The 15,259-nt window shown below is 37.7% G+C and overlaps 1 protein-coding gene across 1 annotated transcript in view; it reads right to left on the reverse strand.

Moving 5' to 3' along the window:
- Nucleotides 1-15,259, reverse strand: part of RIT2 (Ras like without CAAX 2) — a 192,350-nt gene that overhangs the window by 825 nt on the left and 176,266 nt on the right. The gene's annotated exons all lie outside the window — the stretch shown is intronic.

Consider the following 15,259-nt stretch of genomic DNA (forward strand, 5'->3'; position numbering starts at 1 on the left):
TTTTTTTTTTTTTTTTTTTTTTTTTTTGGTCAGTCACATACATTTCAGAGCATGATTTTAAAAATTTCAGTCCTGATAGGTCTGTAATCTTATCTTGTAATTCAGCTCATGCCTGAGATGTACAAAGATCTAAAATCCATTTTGGTTTTAGATTGTCTTTCCTAAATGGCTTCATATACTCACTCTACTCAGAGTAGATCAAGGAAATGTGTCTTTGTTTTTTTTTTTTTTTGCGGAGCTGTAAGAGCAGAGTCACTGTGAATTTAGAAGGAACCAAGACAGCTCTTTTTAATTTGCCCGAATTTGCAGAGATTTAACTTCTGAAATTTCATTATTGGCTAATTCTTGGATCATCTGCCTGCTAATTCCCTAATAAAAGTGTTCTTTGTGATAATTACTCTGTGGTTTAGGTAGTGTTTAGATTTTTATCACAAGGAGTAATTATTGCCTACCACTAACAATATTTTTTTCTTTTAGGGACTTATATAGTAAAATGCAACAAGTCTGCAGCAGAACAAAGAACAAAGAATAAAATCTATTAGCTAGCTGAATTTTACACTAGCTTAAAAACAGTATAATGGTCTTTATTTTCAGAGTTTGAACATTAAACTATATGGATGAAAAGTACAGAGTGTATTAAATTTCTAGATGAGAAAATCCAGACACTGTTTTTATTTGTGTTCAGATCTCATGATTCTTTGTAGTAACTTTCCAACTCTCTGGATAAAAATGACAAGTTAGACAGTTTTGTGAAAGACTACATCCCTGGTTATAAAAAGTATAAATTGCTACTCTCTACCAGGACTGAACCAGCTTTATTTCTTTTTTTCTAATTTCACATACCCAAAATGCTATTTTTACTTATTATGGAAATGAACTGTTATGTTTCAAGATATAAACAAATTCCCTTATACCTGCCATGAGGAGAATGCTCTTTTATGATTGGCTTATGACACTACCTTATTGTATTTTTTGCATGTAGCTGTTAAGCAGATGGTTAGAAATAAGATTCTGGATGAAAAGCAACATTGGTTCATTTCAGTCTGAAAGTAAATCTGCACCTAGCACATATTTATATAAAATGGTCACAAAATTTCTGCTTATTACCTTTCCGCTGAGTCACAAAATCTGTAGTATCAGTAGGATCATACCTCTGTATTACAGATTTAATCTTAATTTAATTAAGAATATTTTAAGGGTAAGCAGGGATGTTGTATGTCAACCTGAGTAATACTCGCTGACACAATGAAAGATTGTTATTGCTTTCCAACTGCTATAATTGCCAACCTTTAGCAAAAGGAGATGGGTAGCAATATGGCCCTTGTTTTTCTCTGGGCAGCTGTGTAAGCAAAATATGTGATTCAATATGTCTATTGGGCCCCATTGAGAAATTGATTGTCTGGATAGAAGAATATTCTGGTCTATTTCGGACTTTTTAATCCTTTTTTCTCTTGCTATTCCTTGAGCTGAAGGAAGATTTTTATTCCTATTTCTCTTTTTAAGATTCTGTAATTCTGAGCAAACCATTATGAACAGTTGTAGTTTCAGTGAATGCTTTATGTATTCATTATCTAAAATGAAAATAAAAAAAATAAAAAAGTCAGAAATATGTTAAAAGAGTAAGTAAGGTTGTAAATATAATTAGAGTGCAAGCGAGACGCTATGCATAATAAAAAAAAAAAAAAAAAAAAAAAAAAAGCCTTTACCCTTTCTCTATGACTTTCTAGTCTGTGTTTATTTTATTCCTCTTTTTTTTTTTTTTCTTTCCCCCCATGTCTGTCTGTTCTAGGACCAAAACATACATTTTCTTCAGCCAGAGAGGAAGAAAAATTGCAGGGAAGTCATGCTACAATCTGTAATGAAAGAGTGTCTACTAAGAGCTGTGAAAACTGGAGGATACTCAGGAGAAAAAAAATGCATAGAAAATCTTCTTCTGAGCCATGTGGTTGGAGGTTCATAACTTGACCAAATTTGTCAGAATTTCTATTAACAAGCAGACATTTTGTTTTGAACTCCAAAGTATTTTGACAAACTATAGAGACAACATTAATGATATTAATGAAAATAATTAATTTCAAAGCATGGCATTTTTCTTAATCTTGCCCTCAGGAGCTGATTAAGTGCTTTGATGAGTTGTTCTGAAGTAATTCAGCACAGGAAGGACACCTGGCACAAAAATAAAATAAAAAAATAAAATAAAATAAAATAAAATAAAATAAAATAAAATAAAATAAAATAAAAATAAAAAAATCAGGACATTTAATCTAAGTTTTTTAGCTCCGAGGCCAAAAATAAGCATCTCAGAAATCTAATGCTGTCATAATAACAACTACTGCTTACAGCACCCATAAAAATATCGCTGTGTAGCTATAGTAACTTTACTAATCTGTTTGCTGAGGAAACTATACAGAAGGATGTCCAGAGGAAAAGAACACATTCTTTCAGTTCCTAACTCTGTCTAGAGGGTAGGTCTCTCTGGAATGAGAAACAAGGAATAAAGCCCTTGATGAGGTCACTGGCATCCACATAATTCCAGGGATTTTCCTTTTTCCCTTATTGCCACGAGAGAAACTATATAGCTGAAATCCAGCCAGATCTGCACAACTCAGGGACTTGTTGACAAATTGCAGCTTCTGTGGGTCTGTATCAAGAGATTATATGATCTGTCAGTGTGACACAGATAGGTCAGAGAGCGAGTTTTTACTATTGAACATATATCTGGAGTTTTATATCTCATTTTCAGAGCAACATTCTGTGATTGAATCTGGTGTTGTTTCCCGGAGAATAATTCTGGTTATATTGATTCCACTTTCACTCGTTCCTTACTAGTAAACCTGAGAGAGGAATGAAGAAGAAAGGATGTTGCAGTGAAGATAATGAAAGATTAAGATTTAAGTGTTAGAACAAGCTTACCAAATCCAAAATTCATGTGAAAGGTGTGAGTGTGGGGAAGTTGGATCATGACTCAAAAAAGATGAGCATGAAGCTCACCATGTAACTGAAGTGAAAAGTACTCCAGAATGACAAATTCATGAAATAGGTAGTGGAGCCTCATGGATGCTTAGGACCCCTGGGAAAACAGTGTTTTCATGGCTTCTCTGTTCTAAGCATCCAGTTAGATTCATGTAATTTTACAGAGAAGATGCACCAGTCATAGCAGAATTTGATCTGTGCACACAAGACTGTAAGCAGAATTCAGGAGTTTTTTATCTCTGGATATCTCAGGGCCACTTGAAAGGGGCACAGCTTCATCCAGATAGAAAGAATTTACTGGCTACAAGCAGCGTTTTATAGCATTAAAATTCTGTTTGTGACTTTTGCAAGCCTCCATGGAAAATTACAGGTGAGATTAAATGCAACACAAACAGATTGTGAAAGCCATGATGGATGAGCTGCCATCTTCAAGACAGCCAGTTCCCCACTAAGGTTCGCTTCTGTACAACACAAGTCTGCTAGAGATGGACAGTGGGTGGGGAGGCACTAGCAATCACTAGACACCATGTACAAAATATAATATCTGGATCTTAGAAAGTGCAAATAAATCGTATGATCCACCTCTGCCCTTCAGTTGTCATTATCTGGAAAATCTACCCCAGAATCAGACAGTTTTCTGTGTAGCTTTGTCTCTGGTCTTCCACTGGTCAAAGCAGGGAAAGGAGCATCTTAAAGTGGACTCTTTGACAAATATTTTATTATTAGCAGAATTAATAATATCATTTTTGGTGGTCTTCATGCAGGTAAACAATGCATTTCCACTTGAGCAGCTATTCTCTACAATAGCATCACAGAATCACAGAATCACAGGATTGTAGGGGTTGGAAGGGACCTCCAGAGATCATCGAGTCCAACCCCGCTGCCAAAGCAGGTTCCCTACACCAGGTCGCACAGGTAGGTGCCCAGGCAGGTCTGGAACATCTCCAGAGAAGGAGACTCCACCACCTCCCTGGGCAGCCTGTTCCAGTGCTCCGTCACCTCACTGTAAAGAATTTCTTGCGCACATTTGTGCGGAACTTCCTGTGCTGCAGCTTATGTGCATTTCCCTTGTCCTGTCTCCACATACCACTGAAAAGAGACTGGCCTCACCACTATGGCCCCCACACCTTAGATACTTATAGACCTGGATCAGGTCCCCTCTCAGTATTCTTTTCTCAAGGCTGAACAGACCCACTTCACTCAGCCTTTCTTCATAGGAGAGATGCTCCAGGCCCCTCACCATCTTTGTGGCCCTCTGCTGGACTCTTCCCAAGAGATCCTTGTCTTTTTTGTACTGGGGAGCCCAGAACTGGACACAGTACTCCAGATGAGGACTCACCAGGGCAGAGTAGAGGGGGAGGATCACCTCCTTCGACCTGCTGGACACGCTCTTTTTAATGCACCCCAGGATGCCATTGGCCCTCTTGGCCACAAGGGCACACTGCTGGCTCATGGCCAACCTGTCGTCCACCAGGACACCAAGGTCCCTCTCTGCAGAGCTCCTCTCCAGCAGCTCATCCCCCAACCTGTACCGGTGCATGCAATTATTCCTCCCCATCATCTACTTGAGATAGTCTGCTGTGTTCTCTTTGTGATTAGGAGGTCCTAATACTCATGGAGAAATGTACACTTAGAATACAAAAGATTACAAAGATTCTCCAAGCCTTTCATTACTGAGACTTTCACTCTGGAAAACGTCATTAAGTTTGCAACAGTAAACAGTTTCATTTTAAAACCAAAAAACTTGGTTCTGAGAAGACTCTTTTCTGGAGATGTGTGTTCTTGGTCATTAATCAGACAGAAGAGGGCACGCATTTCTGGACACATTATTCATCCAAGTCCCACTGAGGCTAAGGAGAAGGAATTCCGTGGCTGTTGATTAAGCTCTACAAGGGCAATATTTTTGACAGGCAGTAATTTATGTGAACTATAAACAAAATATAACCTTTTGAAACCATAGTTAAGGAAGCAGCATCTTGAGCAACTTTGTTTTTACCATACCAGGTAATGAGAGGAGTAGGAAGTCACAAGCGTTCTGAATAATGTCTAGGAAAGATCAATATTCCTTCCTTTTATATTTAGGTGTCTTAATCATATTCAATTTTTTTTTGGTTGTTGTTCTGTTTTCTAAGAAGCCCTGTTCCAGAAAACAAGAAACTGAATGCCAGATTTTGTATGAGCATCCAGATATCATTTTGGAGACAGAAAGACAATCTGGAAGAATCCATACAAATGTTCAAATCCCTTCCCATAACTATCCATTCCATAAATATGTTAGAAAAAGAAAAATAAATGTTTGTTGTGAATATAAACCTATGATATGCCATGGGAAAAAGGAGATGGAAAAATAAAATTCTTGCCTAAGACCTGAGTCTGCATTAACATATTTGCCAGGAGAAAAAATTGAAAAATAATCTAATGGATCTATAAAGTGATTGCCATTCCAGAAAACAAAAAAGTTAATTAAAAATAAAAAATAAAAAAATAATTTAAAAAAAAAAAAAAGAAAGCTATCTGTCTGACATGAATGATAATTTTATTGATCCCAGCTCTGACAACTGAGCTTGTGCCTAAGGTGCTCCAACAAAACAGCTGTGACATGTCTTCTTAATGATGAGCGACGACTAGAACTATTCAATTTTTGCTAGACCAAGTTCATCAATGTGTCTAAGGTACCAGGAAAAAAATAGTTAGTCCCTGACCACCCACCACAGATGAACATCAGGGACCTGCCCTGTAATCTGGACAGGGACAAATTCTGCATTTTGATAGATGGGACAGAGTCCAATTAAGGTTGTAAATATCTGATCTGATCATTCCTATGTTACCTGTTTCCTTTCCTAAAGACAAAAGCTTTCTCTGTAAAGCATTTAATTCCTACTTTAGGAAGTTTACAGGCCAATCCACTAACCTAAAAGCAGATCTATTATATCTAGCTTTTGATTTTCCACAGGCAAGAAGTGTATTAATATCCATGGTGGGAGAGATATTCTGGTGCCTGTTTTAAGGATCTTTTCAAGTGTGATATACTATTTTCAAGTCAAGGATCAAGTACTCACATCTTTAAGCACTGGGTTGGGTTTGAAAATCTGAGCAGAAAATTCAGATTTTTCTGTTTTTTGTTTTTTGCTTTTTTACACAAGTGACACTTTTGCTATTTGTTTACATAGTATTACTATGTAAATAAAAGAAGAAAAACTGTTCCAAGATGTTTTTCACTTCTCTTTCTTCCGATATTTACAATTAAAAGCTTTCTATTATATATTTGCCACAAAAAGTACACCCATGAATGGAGAGGAAAACAGAAAGATCAAATGGAAATAAATTGAGACTGAAAGAAATGTTGAAGACTGAGCTTTATAACAAGTTATTTTTTCCTTTGTGACCAGGTATTTAATATGACTATGTTTCAATTTTGAACAAATGTACAAAAAAATAAGAAAGTAAAAAAATATATGTTTGGTATTAAATACTCCAATTTCCGTTTCCCTCAATCCAAACACTTTTTTGTTTTTGAATCTTTAACTGAATTCAAGTGAGTTATTGCTTAAAAATATGACTTGGAAACTTTTCCTTTTGTAAATACAAGAATAAAACATAAAATTAAACCTTACAATTATGTTTTAACATTCATGCCGGATCATTCACTGCAGTTACCAGTTTGATTTACCAAGATTAGACCAAAATCCATACTAGTTTCAGCTGATATAAACCAGCATTTTTCACTCAACCTGTTTGGTTGAGTGAAACACCAAAGTTTTTTCCTCAGTCTTTGAGGAAACACCTCTTTTCAGCAAGCTGAACAGTAAATGAGTAACACACTGCAGAAGCGTGACAGGAAAAGTAATGTCAAGGCTATTGCTCCTAAATCTACTTAGAATTCTTCAGAAATGATTCGTTGAACAAACATAATTTCCTACTTCATGGCAATGAATTCTGCAGGCTTGGCTTTGCTGGTTTTCTAGATTACAAGCTTAGATGAGATAAAAGCTACTGTATCATTAATTGTAGTGGTGAAGGTGTTGAGGCACATACAGTTTGGTCTCATATCTCCAGTTTTCCATGTTTTAATTAACCATTCTGTAACACTTTTTACTGTTTTCACATTTCAGAATTATTGTTCAAATGGCCAAAACAGACCTTGTTGGCAGACTGTGGCTAGGAAAAGATGACATTTTGCTGTCTGAGTTTCCCTGATGGACTGCATGGCACAGAAATACCATGTACTGCATTACTAAGATAATTGATGCCCTCAGCTGATCCCAACTGGTCTGAAAGCACTTGCATTATAGAGCCTGAGATACACTTATTCTTTTTTTCACTCTTATCCTGATCTTTGCATTTTGAGGGGAAGAAAAACACAGCTTTAGTAGTGCATAAAATGATAGTCTATGGTTTCTGTGTTATGATTTGGAGTTTGCTTTCAGAAGATGGAGGGTGGAGACTGTAAGAACATAGTACTTATTTTGTACACTTGCACAGAAAACTTTATCATAGTCTCAAGAAAAATAAAATTCCTGGACAGAGTAGAAGACATTAATCTGTCCCAAATTATCCATTTTATGTCTGCTTAATCACTGAGCTGGAATGTGAAGTGCACTCTTAATTTCCTTTTGTAAACCAGGAGAATCATATTTTTATTTCATCCAAATGAAATGCAAATTGTTGAGGAGTAGGAAAGTAATCTGATGAACCACCATTGAATGCTTGTTCTTATGTCCATTGCTATTGACTGCTTTTAGATTAGATTAACATTTCTTTTGACCTATTATGGTCATTGCTATGCACTTACACAAAATCTATATGCTATTACTAGCTATTTCATTAAATTCATCTATCTCAGACTTCTGCACATGAAGGAAAAAAAAAATCCAATCTTAACGTGAAATTATCATTATTTCTTGAGATTTTTATCACATATTTTGGGAGGGAGATTATAACACCACTGATTTCTGTCAGTTTTCTTCCCCTTTTGGGAGTGATTTTTTTTTTTTTTTTTTTTAATGTTGGATATACATTATTCCTGTGAAGTAGGATTTATACCATTAAGTAATTTAACTTTTTTTTTTTTTTTTTTTTTTTTTTTTTTTTTTTTTTTTTTTTTTTAATAAATTGAAACATTCTTCATACGGCTGTCTTGGCTGTCTAATCATGAAGTAAGTAAAGCACATGAGGCTCCGAGGTATATTTTTCTTAACTTTTGCCAATTTTACCACATTATATCACAGATTAATGCTGAATTATTAAACCTGCCTCTCATTTCAATTAAAAATTACTATGGAACTAGGGTGCTGTCTACAGGTTAGACTATGAAGTTGTTCTCTAGTACAGACTACAATCTTTTGCCTTTAACTTGTCAAAAGCAAGACTGATGAATGAGTTAAGGCATCTTATACTAGGAAATGTTCTCAGAGAGTTGGCCTCAGGATCTGACTGAATTGGATACTCAAAGCCATATGATCTTGCATCAGTCAGCAATAGCTCTGGGTCTAATTTGAAGTGAATCTGGAAGCGTTAAATCCTTAGCATCAGTCCTCAAGATGAACAAGTTCAGGTCAATTGCTCAAAGCATTTTTCAGAGATCTGACAATTTTCTAAATTGTCCATCATCTATAAAGGTACTCTGATTGCAATACTTAGCTGAAGGTATAGTGGTCATAAGATGCAAAAGGGGGATGTTTCTACATTATTTCATAAGAGCAGATCTGTTCCTGATATTTTTATGTGAAGTTTTTCTGTTTTTGGCTTTTTTGTTTGTTTGTTTTCATGGAAACAATCAGGGAATTAATTACATTTTTCAATTCACAAGAAAGGAAAATTATTCCACATCCTTTTAAGCAACAACAAAAATTTTCAATTATCTCTTAGCAACAGATGGTTAACAAAAATACAGTCAAAGAATCTGTAAATGTTGCTTTTTGTACTTTATTTTTTTTTTTAATAATTTTAAACCAGAAAGTTAGTAGTGTCAGTTCTTATTTCAAGACTGAAAGCAATTTCTATTGCACTGTGAGCATGAGTTAACTATGAATCCAGTGCAACCAACCCATACATTATTTATGCATATACTGATGTAGACCATTGTCATTTCTGTTTTAGACATTTAGAATTCACTAGTCGTTTTATTTCAGCTTTTTATTACATCTCAGGCACTAAGTAGATGAGTACTGGAAAATCTACATAAAAACTGGTAAACCATGGAAACATCTTTGTCATCATAATATGAAAATGATTTCAGGCAGACAATGAACATCATGCTAAGTTCCCAGCTACAATAGGAAAAACATATCAAATCTCTCCATCTCCATGCAATTGTCATCTTCTGACATTTGCAGAGCCTGTCCAGGTTGCTATAATGGGTATTACTGAAAAGAAGCAAAGATGATTTTTAATGCTTTTACAGAGACTTGGACAATGATGGAATAAAACAAACAAATGTGTATATATATGAATATGCATGTGAATATACAAACAAAAATATATGTATTTATTTTCTCAGGCATCACAAATGCTTGAGTCATTAAAGTGCCTTAGGAACAACTGATAGAAAATGTTTTATTTTCCAACCTCTACTTGCCTTGCTTTTCAAAGTAAAAGGTATATTAAACAATAAGGGGAGATACTATACTGGGGAATGGGGATGATGTTTTGCTATTCATTTTTCTGGAACTTAAAAATAATTTTGAAAGCTTAACAATTTTGAATTTAATTGGGAAGATTTGTCAGACCATCTCATTAATGCATTATGATGGTGCACAATATCTTTATCAAATGAGAGACAATGATCTTCCCCATCTAAATATTGATTCAGGCAAAGTATTACACTTTTGCAGAATATGAATTAACTGAAAGAAAATCCATTGAAGCTTTATTGGAGTGTTCCTTTTCAGATTCCTTCTTATATAATGAAAGACAGCTCCTGGATAAACAAAGTGCCTTTTCTTGGTCACAGAAATAGTGAGAATCCCATGACATAGGAGCCTTAAAATGGAAATGACAGCTATATAAAGAGCAGCTACTTTACTCCATCATGTGACATGGTATGCCAGCATGGAGAATGCAGAATAAAACACTGAGTCTGAAGAACTGTGTATAAAAGGTGTAACAGTGAGAAGGGAGTAATCTGAGGGAGGAAACTGAAAAATTTTAAATGGCCAGTGGGAAGGAAGAGCTATGAGAATGCATTTAGCTAATTAGACATAACAAGCTCTCTTACTGTCTGCTAACCTAATTCAAATTACCTCATTTTTGCTGCAGGCTAAAAGCATACACTTGTACAGTTTCTGTGGTAACTTGTTTGCGTATCTCGTGCAGTTGGAAATCTTCCTATTTGCCAGATAAGTTCCTTTGGATAACCCTTTTATGTTTGTTGCCTCTGGGTTTTGATTTTTCTCATAAGACCAAGCACCTTGAAGGAGATCAGCAGCTAACAGCTGGCAGAATCTTAACTTTGTTGAATATAGCTTTTTGATTATAATTTTTTGAGTGCATCCCCAAGACATCACGGAGACTTTAAAAACTTTAGAAACTTGGAGATTGCTTAGAAACTTAAGGAACAGTGATTCTCTGTCATTAATCAGTTTTTGTTTGTTTGTCTGTTTGTTTTTTAACTTTTTTTCTTTTTTTTTTTTTTCCTCCCTAGTATGCAATGAAATGACAGCATTGGTGGACAAAGGAAAGGCCAATGTCATTTACCTGGACTTGAGCAAGGCCTTTGACATGGTCCCCCACCACATCCTTATCTCCAAATTGGAGGGATGTGGATTTGATGGGTGAATCTCTCGATGGATAAGAAACTGGTGGAAAGGCCGCAGACAGAGGGTGGTCATCAATGGCTAAGGAGCAGTAAGGAGCAGTGTCCTCCAGGGCTCTGTCTTGGGACTGGTGCTCTTTGACATCTTTATCAATGACATCGATGACAGAATCGAGTGCATCCTCAGCAAGTTTGCTGATGACACCAAGCTGAGTGGTGCGGTTGACACAGTGGAAGGAAGGGATGCCATTCAGAGGGACCTCAGCAGGCTGGAAAGGTGGGCCCACGTGAACCTAATGAGATTCAACACAGCACAGTGCAAGGTTTTGCACTGGGGCTGGAGGAATCCCAGGCATCTATACAGACTGGAAGGAGTGGTCCTTGAGAGCAGCCCTGTGGAGAAGGACCGGGGGGACTTGATAGATTAAAAAACCTAACATGAGCCAACAGTGTGCCCTTGTGGCTCAGAAGGCAAATGGTATCCTGGCCTCCATCAAAAGAGGAGTGGCCAGCAGGGACAGGGAGGTGATTGTCCCCCTCTGCTCTGCTCTAGTGAGGCCTCATCGAGAGTACTGTGTCCAGGTTTGTAGCACCCAGTACAAGAAAGACAGGGAGATGTTGGAGAGGGTCCAGAGGAGAGCTAAGAAGATGATCAGGGAACTGGAGCACCTCCCCTACGAGGACAGGCTGGGGGAGCTGGGCTTGTTCACTCTGGAAAAAAGAAGGCTTCGGGGTGACCTCATTGAAGCCTTTCAATACCTAAAGAAAACCTATAAACAGGAGGGAAATCAAATCTTTGAAAGGCTTGATAACTGCAGGACAAGGGGAAATGGTTTTAAATTGAGGGAGGGGAGATTTAGGTTGGATGTCAGGGGAAATTCTTTCTGGAGAGAGTGGTGAGGTGCTGGAACAGGCCGCCCAGAGAGGCGGTGGATGCCTGTCCCTAGAAATGTCCAAGGCCGGATTGGATTGGGCCCTGGGCAGCCTGGTCTAGTATTGAATGTGGAGGTTGGTGGCCCTGCATGTGGCAGGGGGTTTGGAGATTCATGATCCTCGAGCTCCCTTCTAACCCTGGCCATCCTGTGATTCTGTGATATTAATTTTTTACTGAGGAGACAATTGAGTTATCTGGATTGCTAATGCAAGCGGATTGCTGTTTACTATATGTTTATTACCACATAGAAAAGGAAATAGAGAAAGAAGAGAGAAACAGAAGAGTCAAGGCAGAATGAAAGAGGAGAGGAGGAACACAGATTACATTTTTATTATTCTAGCTTAGGGGTAGAATAAAAAATCAGACTCCTAACAAACAGAATGGCTGAAACTCCTTGCTATAAGCATCATTTTAACCTCTTCTGTGGTATATCCATCCAATTACACAGATACTCTTCTGATTGTCATGGTTTTGTGATTTTTTTTTTTTTTTTTGGTATTTCACGTCATAGCATCATATAGTGCACTGGGAGTTGAAGTGTTCCAATTCTGGGCACCTGTCCCTTACATTGCAGAAGTCATGGGATCTGGCCCCTCCTGGTTAGGCAGTCTCTTACTGCCTTGCAGTGGGTGCTGGAGGGTGCTTGCCTAGCTATATCAAGCTTTTCAGGTTTGACACTGTCTCAGGAACTCTCTTTCCTACTTTATTTGATTTAATAATCTCAATTTCAATTAGATTGTATTAAATTGTGTTATATTTAAAGGAAGCTTTAAATATCATCTAATCCAACTCCTGTGCAATGAACAAGGACATCTATAGCTTGATCAGGTTACTCAAAATCAGTTCCAGCCTGATCTTACATGTCTCAAGGGGCAAGGCTTCCACTATCTCCCTCAGCAATCTCTTCCAGCAGGTTTGGATTTATTTGGATTTATTGAACCTCATGAGGCTCACCCAGGCCTCTGCTCAAGTCTGTCTAGATCTCTCCAGATCACGTCCCATCCCTTGGGCATGTAGACCTATACACACACCTTCATGTTGTCCACAAGCTTGCTGAAGTTCACTTGATCCCACTTTTGATGTAATTGATGAAGATGGTAAAGAGTGACAGTCCCAGTGCTGACCCTTGAGGGATACCAGCTGTTACTGATTTCCATCCAGACACTAAGCCATTGATCATCACACTGGTACAATCTTGCAACTAGCTCCTTGTCTATTGAACAGTCTACCCTTCAAATGCAGAGAAGGATGTTGTGAGAGATCGTGTCAAAGGTCATATTAAAGTCCAGATAGATGATATCAGTGTCTCTTCCCTTGTTCAGTGATCCATTTATGCCCCCACAGAAGACCACTAGCTTGGTCAGGTAGGTTTTGTTCCTGGTGAATCCATGCTGATTATCCCATGTCACTTCCCTCTCTTCCATATGCCTTAGTGTAGATTCCAGGAGGATCTGCTCCATGATCTTCCCTCCCTCAGAGGTAAGGCTAACAGGTAGTTAGTTTCCTGGGTCATCTTTTCTACCTTTCTTAAAAATGGATGTGATATTGCCTTTTTTTCCAGTCACCAGGGATTTCACTTCACTGCCATGACTTTCCAAATATCATCAAGAATGGCTCAGCAACTACATCAGCAAATTCCCTCAAGATTCTGAGATGCACTTCATCATCCTCACTTACGGACATTCAGGTACCCCAAGTGGTTGTAAACCTGATTTTCACTTACAGTGGGAGATACATCGCTCCCCCAGTTTCTACCTTCTGAGCCATCTGCTGAGGTATGTGTGTAGAGCAGCTACTAGTGAAAACTTAGGCAAAAAAGTTGTTGAATACATCAGTCTTCTCCTTTTCCATTATTACTATTCCATTATTATAGCCTGCCTGTCTCGCTCACTAGAGTGGATATGCTCTCTTGGATTTTCCTTTTCTGGTCAGTGTCCCTGTAGAAGCCTTTCTTATCCTTCCTTGCTCCCCTTGCTAAGTCCAGTTCAAGTTGAGCCTTGGCCTTCCTGGTGCTATCCCTACACAGCCTAGTAGCATCTTATTCCAGGTTGCTTGCTTCTGTTTCCACTGCACGTACATTTTCTTTTTTTTCTACTGTTTGACCACCAGGTCCTGTTTCAGTCATGCTGATCTTTTGGCATGTACTTGGGAATGGAGAGTTCTTGTGCCCTGAGAAAAGCTTCCTTACAAATTTGTCAGCTCTACTGGCTTTACAAGAACAGTTGGATGTGGATGCCAACAAAACAATGCTCTGAAAAGTCCCTTTGGTACAAGGAGGCTTTCAGCACTAGGCACTCGATTGAGTGTACCTGTTTTCTGACATTTATTTATTTCACATCAGGTAGCTAACTCAAACCTGCAGTCTGGCCAGAGCCAGGAAAAGGAACTAAAAGCTAAAGAGACAGTGTGTGTATTGTGGATGCCATAAACTAGGCTGCCCTTCAGCCTCCTCTAAAGGTTGTTCAGAAAATGAGAGAGATAAAATGGTGGGTTGTAATCTAGAGTAAAACAAGCCACGTGAACCATTGCTTCTGTGTCTTTCTGTGCAGAGGAGATTGAAAGTGTAAGAAATCAGATAGCAGATACTTTAATATAAACATATCAAGAATTTTATGGGGAAAATAGTTTTAAGGGTTGTGGGGAACAAATGTAAAGCTTTTCAGAAGTAGCCTATTCTGGCTGATTAAATGTTAGCAGTATTTTATCACTGATAATCACGTTGGCTAGTAGGTAAATCTGAAATTGGTGTAGATTGCCATGCATGCCTGAATGAGCAACACCATAGTTCAGAACGCAAAATGAACGGGCAAAATCTTTCCCAAGCCACACAGACATAGCAATGGCAAAATGTGTTCAGTATCTCATTTCTTTTCTCTCTGTTCAGAATTTTGTAATGGCTCTCTTTTTTTCTTTTATCTTTTTTCTTCTCTTTTTTTCTTTTTTCTTTTTTAATTTTTCTTACATACATAAATAAGTCGGTTTGAGGAAATGAAATTCCTGGTACTAAAAACAACAGCTGGTGAAAAACAGTAAGTGCTTGAAGCCTTAACTGTTGCTGTCAATAGCAATTCAGGACATGTTATCACCCCATTATTTTTTTGCCCTTAGAAATAAAATGAGTGTTACTAAATGGTTTAGAAAATGACAACAGCCTGTGGTAAAGTTTTGTTACACTCAATAGGAATATTAATAAGAGGATAGTATGGTACCTGTGAGTCAAGTTGGGGCTGAAAAAGAACATGGATCTTATTTAGAAGTGTAGTCTCATAGAAAATCATGAGTTTGAGTGGACTCACAAACATCACCTCATCCAATGCCTGGATGTATGAAGGACCATTCAAGATTCAAACTAAGAACACTGCCCAAATATTTCTTGAATTGCATTAGGATTGTTGCTGTGACCACTGCTCTGGGGACCCTGTTACAGTGCCTGACCTCTCTCAGTGAAGAAGCATTTCCTGATATCCAACCTGACCTTTCCCTGACACTGATCCATGCAATTCCTTCACTTTCTCCAGAGAAAAGAGACCTTCTCTGTGACTGACACCAACAATTCAAGCTGGTATTAAATATATACTGTGTAATAGTGAATAGAAATC

The sequence above is a fragment of the Centrocercus urophasianus genome, unplaced genomic scaffold (genome assembly GCF_019232065.1).
Source record: "Centrocercus urophasianus isolate 14NV4802_14NV808 unplaced genomic scaffold, USGS_Curo_1.0 seq_35, whole genome shotgun sequence".
In the NCBI taxonomy this organism is placed as follows: domain Eukaryota; kingdom Metazoa; phylum Chordata; class Aves; order Galliformes; family Phasianidae; genus Centrocercus; species Centrocercus urophasianus.